The sequence below is a fragment of the Oryctolagus cuniculus genome, chromosome 1, assembly GCF_051225735.1.
Source record: "Oryctolagus cuniculus isolate XC-2025 breed Fujian yellow rabbit chromosome 1, ASM5122573v1, whole genome shotgun sequence".
Lineage (NCBI taxonomy): Eukaryota > Metazoa > Chordata > Mammalia > Lagomorpha > Leporidae > Oryctolagus > Oryctolagus cuniculus.
The window spans coordinates 6,859,527-6,868,167 of record NC_142867.1 but is presented as its reverse complement, the minus strand read 5'-3'; positions in this window follow the sequence as shown (position 1 = coordinate 6,868,167).

Below are 8,641 nucleotides of genomic sequence, written 5' to 3'. Positions count from 1 at the left end.
CGCTGGGGGGCAGCCGACCACGGCTTGGGGCTGGGTCCCTGCCCGCGGGGCGACCTGGGCGGAGCCGGGCCAGCTGTTGCAGGCGTTTGAGGAGTGACCCAGCAGAAGAGTCTGTCTTCTAATAAAGTTGTTAAAAATTTAAACGGGGCGGGGTGGGGGGCGACACTGTGGCCAGACGGCTGAGCGGCGGCTTGCAATGCCGGCATTCCGCATGAATGGGGTTCGAGTCCGGGCTGCTCTGCTCCCGACCCGGCTCCCTGCTGCTGCGCACTGGGCCCCTGCACCCATGGGAGACCCAGGTGGGGTTCCGCGGGCTTCAGCCCGGCTCAGCCCTGCCTGTTGAGCCATCGGGGAGTGAACAGTGGGTGGGAGACCTCTCCCCGTGTCTCTCCCTCTCCCTCTGTCCTCTGCTTTTCAGGTAAATAAGCACATCTTAAAACGATAAGGTTAAAATTAGTTCTCATGGCCTAAGCCTCAGAAATGGACTGTGGACTCTGTCTATGCGATGAGCAGTTTACGGTTACTTTGCAGCTGTCCAGTGTGTGTGCCACGACTTATTTAAATTATTCCTGTTGTCTTGAGGATTCTTTAGATTGTGTCTGTTGTTTGTTCGGATGGTTTTCTTTTCCTTGATATTTTATTTGTTATGTTTTTGAAGATTTATTTTATTTGTTTGAAACGTAGAGTGACAGAGCAAGAGGGAGGGACAGAGATCGTCGTCTGCTGGTTCGCTCCCCAGATGTATACGCGGCTGGGGCTGGGCCCCTCTGAAGCCGGGAGCCAGAACTCCACCTGGGTCTCCCAGGGGTGCAGGGGCCCAAGGACTTGGCCCCCCTGTCCTCCCTCGGCCCAGGTCCTCGCCTGAGTTCTTGGAGGAGCTCCTGGAGGTCCCGGTGCAGCCAGAGCCCCCGGACCCTTCCCTCCCCGTCCTGGGGTGTGGCCGGGCCGCCTCTGGTGGTGCACGCGTGGCCGTGAGCAGCTGGCACGGGCTGGGCAGGTGGAGAGCGGCCGTGTGGACGGACGCCACGTCTCCCGGGAGTGCAGTGAGGGCCGGGGGCCGGGGGCTTCCCGAGCCGCGAGCAGAGGTGGAGCAGCTGAGCCCAGCCCTGCCGCTGCCGGCCACGCGATCCTGACCACAGCCACTTGGCTCGAGTGTGCGCGGCCTCTTGAGTGCAGTGGGGACGCGACAACACCCACCCCGGGGTGCCAGAGGGAGCCCGGCTGAGCCCTGGCCAGCTGCCTGGCACGCTCGCCTCCACAGAGGGCCGCTCACACAAACGGCGCTGAGGAAACGGACGGTGGGGCCAGGCACGCCTGGGGGGATGCACGGCCAGGCCAGAGGCGGGGTGTGTGCACGTCTGTGAGTGTGTGCACGTCTGTGTGTGCATGTCTGTGAGTGTGTATGCACGTCTTGAGTGTGTGTGCATGTCTGTGAGTGCATGTGTGCACGTCTGTGAGTGCGTGTGTGCACATCCGTGAGTGAGTGTGTGCACGTCTGTGTGTGTGCATGTCTGTGTGTGTGCACATCTTGAGTGTGTGTGCACGTCTGTGAGTGCGTGTGTGCACATCCGTGAGTGAGTGTGTGCATGTCTGTGTGTGTGCACGTCTGTGAGTGCGTGTGTGCACATCTGTGAGTGTGTGCGCATGTCCGTGAGTGTGTGCATGTCTGTGAGTGTGTGTGCACGTCTGTGAGTGTGTGTGCATGTCTGTGAGCGCGTGTGTGCACGTCTGTGTGTGCGCATCTGTGAGTACATGTGTGTGCATGTCTGAGTGTGTGCGCGTCTGTGAGTGTGCACGTCTGAGTGCATGTGTGTGTGTGTGTGCGTGCTCCCCCGCCTTGCAGCTCTCAGGCTCTGCCTCCAGCGCCAGCCTGGGCTGAGGCACAGCCCTGCCCTCCCCAGCGTGGGCCAGTGTCGCCCTGTCCCTGACTGGCACCCAGGAGTGGGGGGTGGGAACACACTCAGGCACGTGTGAGTACACGTGTGAGTGTCCGCATGTGTGTGGGTGCAGGTGTGTGAGCGTGAGGAGTGTGTGGGAGGATGTGTGTTAAGATGTTACGTGTGCGAACACTGCACACGTGTTACATGTGTGAACATGAACACTGCACGTGTGTTGCATGTGTGAGTGCTTGAACGAGTACACATGAGTGTGAGTATGAGTGTGAAGTGAGTGTAAGTGCACATGTGAACATGAGCATAGACTTGTGTGTGGTCGTGTGTGCATGAGCCAGCATGTGTGGATGGAGCGCATGTGTTAGCGTGTGTGTGTGCGTGTCAGCATGAGTTTTGCACGACCCTGTGCATGAGTGTCAGTGTATGAGACAGCATTAGAATCATACGTGACTGAGCATGTGGGAGGGTGAGCATGTGAGCGTGAACATGCACATGTGCACCTGTGAATGTGAGCGTGTGTGAGCACGTGTGTGTGTTTCTGTGTGTGTGAGTGTGTGTGTGTAAGAGTGAGCCTCTGAGTCAGCAAAGCGTGTGCATGTGAGTGAGCCCGTGTGAGTGTGAGTATGAGCGAGAGCCTGTGCACACATGAGCTGCTTCCCCAGGTGCATCAGCAGGGAGCTGGATCGGAAGTGGAGCAGCCGGGACTCGAACCGGCGCCCACATGGGGTGCAGTGCTGCAGGTGGCGGCTTTACCTGCTACGCCCAGCACCGGCCCCTCTTCTTTTTTAAGATTTATTTATTTATTTGAAAGGCAGAGAGGTACAGAGAGAGCAGAAAGAGAGAGAGAGAGAGAGAGGACCTTCCGTCTGCTGGGTCGCTCCCCAGATGAGCACGCTGGCGGGGCCTGGAACTCCACTTGGGTCTGCACTGTGGGTGGGGCCGTCCTCGCTGCTTCCCCAGGCGCATAGGCAGTTGAAGAAGAGGGTCAGCAGGTAAGTGGTCGCCCGCCTCCCCCGCCCCTGTCCAGAGGGCCCTCCGTGGGGCACGAGGGCCCTGCTAGTCCCCGGCAGAGAGAGAGACTCAGAGAGGGAGCGAGACTCGCCCGAGGTCACACAGCCTGCAGGGCAGAGTGGCCCCAGACCAGCATGGAGGAGGGACACGGGGAGGGGCGAGGCTTCGCGGGGGCTTCTGTACGCTTGGTGGAAGGCGGCCAGGGAGCGGCTGAACCCGCAAGTGTCGCTGGCTCACTCAGCAAACCTTGGCTGGGCACCGCCCTGTGCAGGCACGACCTGGCACCCAGCGGTGAGTGCTGTGGACAGCGCTGCTCCCAGCCCAGAGGGAGCGGCTGACGCCGGAGAGCCCCTGCCTGTGCGCGCTGCCGCCCGGGAAGCTCGTCCCCGTGCCTGGGCGCCAGCAGGTGACCTGGGGGGCGGGGCACGGCCTGCAACACCGGCATCCCCCAGGGCCCGGGTTCACGTCCCCGTCCCGGCTGCTCCGCTTCCCATCCAGCTGCTCTGATGGCCTGGGAGACCAGCGGGAGATGACCAAGGGCTTGGGCCCCGGCTCCCGGCGGGGGGACTCGGGAGCGCCCGGGCGCCGGCGTCTCCTGGCCCAGCCCTGGCCCTGCGGCCACTGTGGAGCGAACCAGCGGGGGGCAGAGCTCCCCGTCCCCCCTCGGACTTCTGCTATGTGCACACACTGACTGCACACTCGTGCTCACGCTGAGTGCACACTCACACTCATGCTGACACTGCTGTGTGCACATGCCCTGCCCACACTCACATGCTGACACTGCTGTGTGCACACACCCTGCTCACACTGACACTGCTGTGTGCACACACCCTGCCCACACTCACACGCTGACTGCTGTGTACACATGCCCTGCCCACACTCACACACTGCTGCGTGCACACGCCCTGCCCACACTCACACACTGCTGCGTGCACACGCCCTGCTCACACACACACGCTGACACTGCTGCGTGCACACGCCCTGCCCACACTCACACACTGCTGCGTGCACACGCCCTGCTCACACTCACACACTGCTGCGTGCACACACCCTGCTCACACTCACTGCTGCGTGCACACGCCCTGCTCACACACACCGCTGCGTGCACATGCCCTGCTCACACTCACACTGACACTGCTGTGTGCACACGCCCTGCTCACATTCACACACTGACACTGCTGTGTGCACACGCCCTGCTCACACTCACACTGACACTGCTGCGTGCACACGCCCTGCTCACACTCACACTCACGCTGACACTACTGCGTGCACATGCCCTGCTCACACTCACACTGACACTGCTGCGTGCACACGCCCTGCTCACACTCATGCTGACACTGCTGCATGCACACGCCCTGCTCACACTCACACGCTGACACTGCTGTGTGCACACGCCCTGCTCACACTCACACGCTGACACTGCTGTGTGCACACACCCTGCTCACACTCACACGCTGACACTGCTGTGTGCACACACCCTGCTCACACTCACACTGACACTGCTGCATGCACACGCCCTGCTCACACTCACACACTGACACTGCTGCATGCACACGCCCTGCTCACACTCACACTGCTGCATGCACACGCCCTGCTCACACTCACACTGTGCTGCATGCACACGCCCTGCTCACACTCACACGCTGACACTGCTGTTTGTGCCTCGTGGGGCCATGTTCTGGCTGCACAGAGTCTGGTGAGAGGCGGGCATCTGTGCGGTGTGCACCTGTGCAGTGTGCATCTGTGTGATGGAATGAGAAGGTGAGAGGGTCATGAGAAGGTGAGAGGGTCATGAGAAGGTGAGAAGGCCATGCCAAGATGGCCGCTGACAACAGAAACTGCCTGGCAACAGGCGGTGATTGGATGGCTTCGGAAACCACATGACAACAGAGCCTGACGGCAGGCCGTGATTGGATGGTTTCAGAAACTGCCTGGCAACAAGAGCCTGACTGGCAACAGGTTGTGATTGGTTAGGGCATAGACTGCCCCTTGATGGGATTGGCTGCCTTGGCTATATAAGCAGCTGTAGCAACTGAAATAAACGAGTGTGTGGGCTGCTCGCCTCTGGCCTGCTCTCACCCGGCTCCCGACTCCCGGGGCTGTGTGGTGACTCCGGGGCTGTGTGGTGACTCCTGGGCTGTGTGGTGACTCCCGGGGCTGTGTGGTGACTCCGGGCCTCTTGCCCCCACCACGCTCCTCCTCTCAGAACGAATCCTCTCAGAAATCCACCTCAGCATCCACTCCAGCACACCTGAGCGGCAGCCACCTGTGCGCTGTGTCCCGTCTGGCAGCCCTCAGCCGTTAACCACGGCCGCTCACGGCTGCCTTGTGTGGTCGCCCCAGACTCAGGCAGCGCCCGGATGGGGGACTCTGGGGGTGGCCCCTGTGTGACCGTGGGACGGTACGTTCCCGCGAGGTGGGTGACTGCGTGGCTCCCCGCAGTGGGGTGAGGGTACCACGGGGACACAGCAGCCCCCATGTGCAAAGTCACGTGTCTGCACTGGGAGCTGAGCCTGGAGCTGTGTTTTCAACGTCTGCCCGGGAAGGCGCGTGGGGTTCCAGGGGCCGTGCTGACGGGTGCGAGTCCATGAGGTCACGCGCGCAGATCCAGGCTGCCCACGCTGGCCGCGCGCTGCCTTCGCACGGGATGATGCGGCGAGAGCCCGGCCACACGGTGGCGCTGTGCTCCGCGGCCTCCGCCTTCCAGGCAGGGAGCGCATCCCCGCCCGGGGGTGGGCCGGGCAGCGGGAAGCCGGGCCGTGGTGCTGTCTGTGGGCCCCGGCCTCCCGCCCTGCGTGGCTCAGTCCTGTTTGCACGCTGGTTTGCCCTCCGAGCCGTGAGGCCGGGAATGGGGGCGTTCGGGGTAGAAGTGGGGCAGGTGAGGCCCGGGTGGTGAGGAGGGCGCTGGCCCGCAGTGTCCCTTCCCAGGACCAGGGAGGGCAGCCGAGCCTTGCGCTTCTGCCCGGAGCCCAGCGTGACCCCGGCTCCATGTCCGGCGGCCTGGGCTGCACCGGGGTGCCCTGACAGTGGGAGGGGCCGCTCCCCGGAGCTGGGTCTGCAGATGCAGGGTGCAGGGCGGGGAGGGGGTGAGAGCCCTGCCAGGGGGTCCCCTCCAGTCAGGTACTGAGGGGCTGGGGCTCTGTGCTGGGGGACACTCAGCCCCACCCCCACGGACAGCACAGCGGCTTCTGCCTCTGTCCCAACACCCCTCCCCCGCCCCCAGCCATCGGGCAGGTGGATTTAAAGGCATCGCAACCTTTTCATTCCTCTAAGGCGAAAACATCTTTCTCGGCCTAAGCAGAGACCACCCGCCCGGGGACAGCCCCTCGGCCCCCGCGCCCCTGTGACTCCCAGAGGTCCTGGAAAATTCACGGCACAGATGTGGTGGGTTTGGTACCGACGTAAATTGACCTTTCAAGTCCATGTCCCGCGAGCGTCTCGAGGCCCTGGTGTGCCGCGCTGAGCGGGCTGGAGAGAGCCCTGCACTCCCAGGTGAGGGCCTGGGCCGGCGGCCGTGCCCGTGGGAGGGAGGCGGCTCATCCCCGGCCTGGCGTTGATTACGTGGCTGCTGAGCGCGGACTCCGGGACAGAATCCAGCGCCCCAACCGGGACTAGAACCTGGGGTGCCGGCGCTGCAGGTGGATGATTAGCCTAGTGAGCCGTGGCACCGGCCCCACGTTTTCTTAAACTCCCGATTTTGGGCCGCACTGTGGTGCAGCAGGCTAAGCCACCACCTGTGACACTGGCATCCCTTATGTGCCCCGGTTCAAATCCCGGCTGATCCACCTCCAGTCCAGCTCTCTGCTGTGGCCCGGGAGTGCAGTGGAGGATGGCCCAAGTGCTTGGGCCCTACACCCCATGGGAGACCAGGAGAAGCACCTGGCTCCTGCCATCGGATCAGCGCGGTGCGCTGGCCATAGCAACCATTTGGGTGGTGAACCAATGGAAGGAAGACCTTTCTCTCTGTCTCTCTCTCACTGTCTATAACACTACCTGTCAAATAAATTAAAAAAAAAAAAAACACCTTTAAAACCAAGTCCCCTGACCTTCGGGTCGGTATCCACGGAATCCTCAAAGGGTCTCAGAATCACAGAGACGCTGGCGCCCAGGTCGCCTCCGGGTGAACTCTCGGCTGGGGGCCGGGCAGTGCGGCGGCAGGGGAGGGGAGGAGCCAGGTGAGGGGAGGAGCCACCTGGCGCCTTTGGGCTCTCCATGGGCGGGACTCGGTTTTTAACAGCCCCCCGCCCCCGTCAGTCCTTTCCCCTGTATGAGGTGTGCCCGGCCTGCTGTGCTGCGACAGGCGCCCCCTCTCTGCACTGGTGGTCACCAGGTAAAGCCAGGCTCACCGTGGTCCAGGGATAAATCACGGTGGTCCAGGGATAAATGGAATTCTGACCCAAGTTCAAGTCCCTGTGGGGCCCCTGGGTTCACAGACGCCCCCCGGGTTAATGCCCCAGTTCCTGAATTAGCGAGGAAGGTATTTTGAAAACCTCATGGAAAAATGAAATTAAAGGTAAGTTTGGGGTTGGCATCGCAGCCCCGTGGGTGACGCCATCGTCCCACCCGCTTGGGTCCAGCTCCCTGCTGAGTGCCTGGGCGAGCAATGGATGATAACCCAAGTACCTGGCCCCTGCCACCCAGGCGGGGGACCCGGATGGGGTTCCCTGGAGGCCCCAGGGTTAGCCCCACCCAGCCGGCTGTTGTGGGCAGATGGAAGTTTGCCTGCAGGTGGTGATCCGTCCTCCAGGGGGCGGTGCTGAGCGCGTGGCCGCTGCATCTGCTGATCTGCACCTGGAGCCGAGCCATGCTGGGTGGAGCCCCACGTCTGCTTTCCAGGTATTCTACACGGGCAGCGCTGACCGCAGGGGCAGCCACACCCAGGGGTTGCCCCGAGGGGCGTGAAGGGCAGGCAGGCCCTGTGGCTGGAAGACAAAAGATGGAGCCGCAGTCACTCAGGCAGTCGCCAGTGGGCCGGCCCCAGCCAAACCCCGCCCCGTCTGATTTTGCGGGTAAGAAGTTTCCCTGGCGCCCGGCGTTTGCTCACTGTCTGTGCCACTCGCAGGCGACGGTGGCACCGTGGCCTGGTTACGATGGAGGACCTGTGGCCACAAGGCCTGAACAGGAAGCCTGCACGTGGAGGAAGCCTCGGCCGCCCCTGGCTTTGCTGGACCCGGCCCAGGACTGGGTGGGAAGATGGTGAAGAGGCAGGTGGAGGTCAGCAGGGGCGCAGGGTTCGAGGCCCCCTGTGCGGCGTGGGTGCTCCCCACAGGGAGCCTCACGGTCAGGTGGACAGAACGAGGGGGGTGAGGCCGAGACCCGTGGCCTGGCCGACGCAGTGAGGCCGTGTCCACGGTGGCCCGGGGTGGTGGAGGAGGAGGTCAGCGGGGCCCAGCGGCCCCCTTGCACTGGCCTTCGCCGTGGCTGAGTGTGGGGACCGACGTGTGGCCCTGGGATGGCACCTGCCGGTGACACGGTGGCCGGGTGGCAGGCTTTCTGGGCTTGGGCGTGCCTGCCGCACTGCCTGTGCCAGAGCCGCTCACACCGACAGTGTCACCAGATTATTCCCATGAAACTTGCAGCCGGGGCCAACGCTGTGGCGGAGGGGGTTGTCGCTCCCCCATTCGCAGAGGAACGACAGAGGACCCTGCGCTGTTCTTTCGTCTGCTCGGCCCTCCCCGGGTTTGCTGCTGGTCCTTCCCGGGTTGGCTGCCGTCCCTTCCACCTCCGTGGAAGGGCGG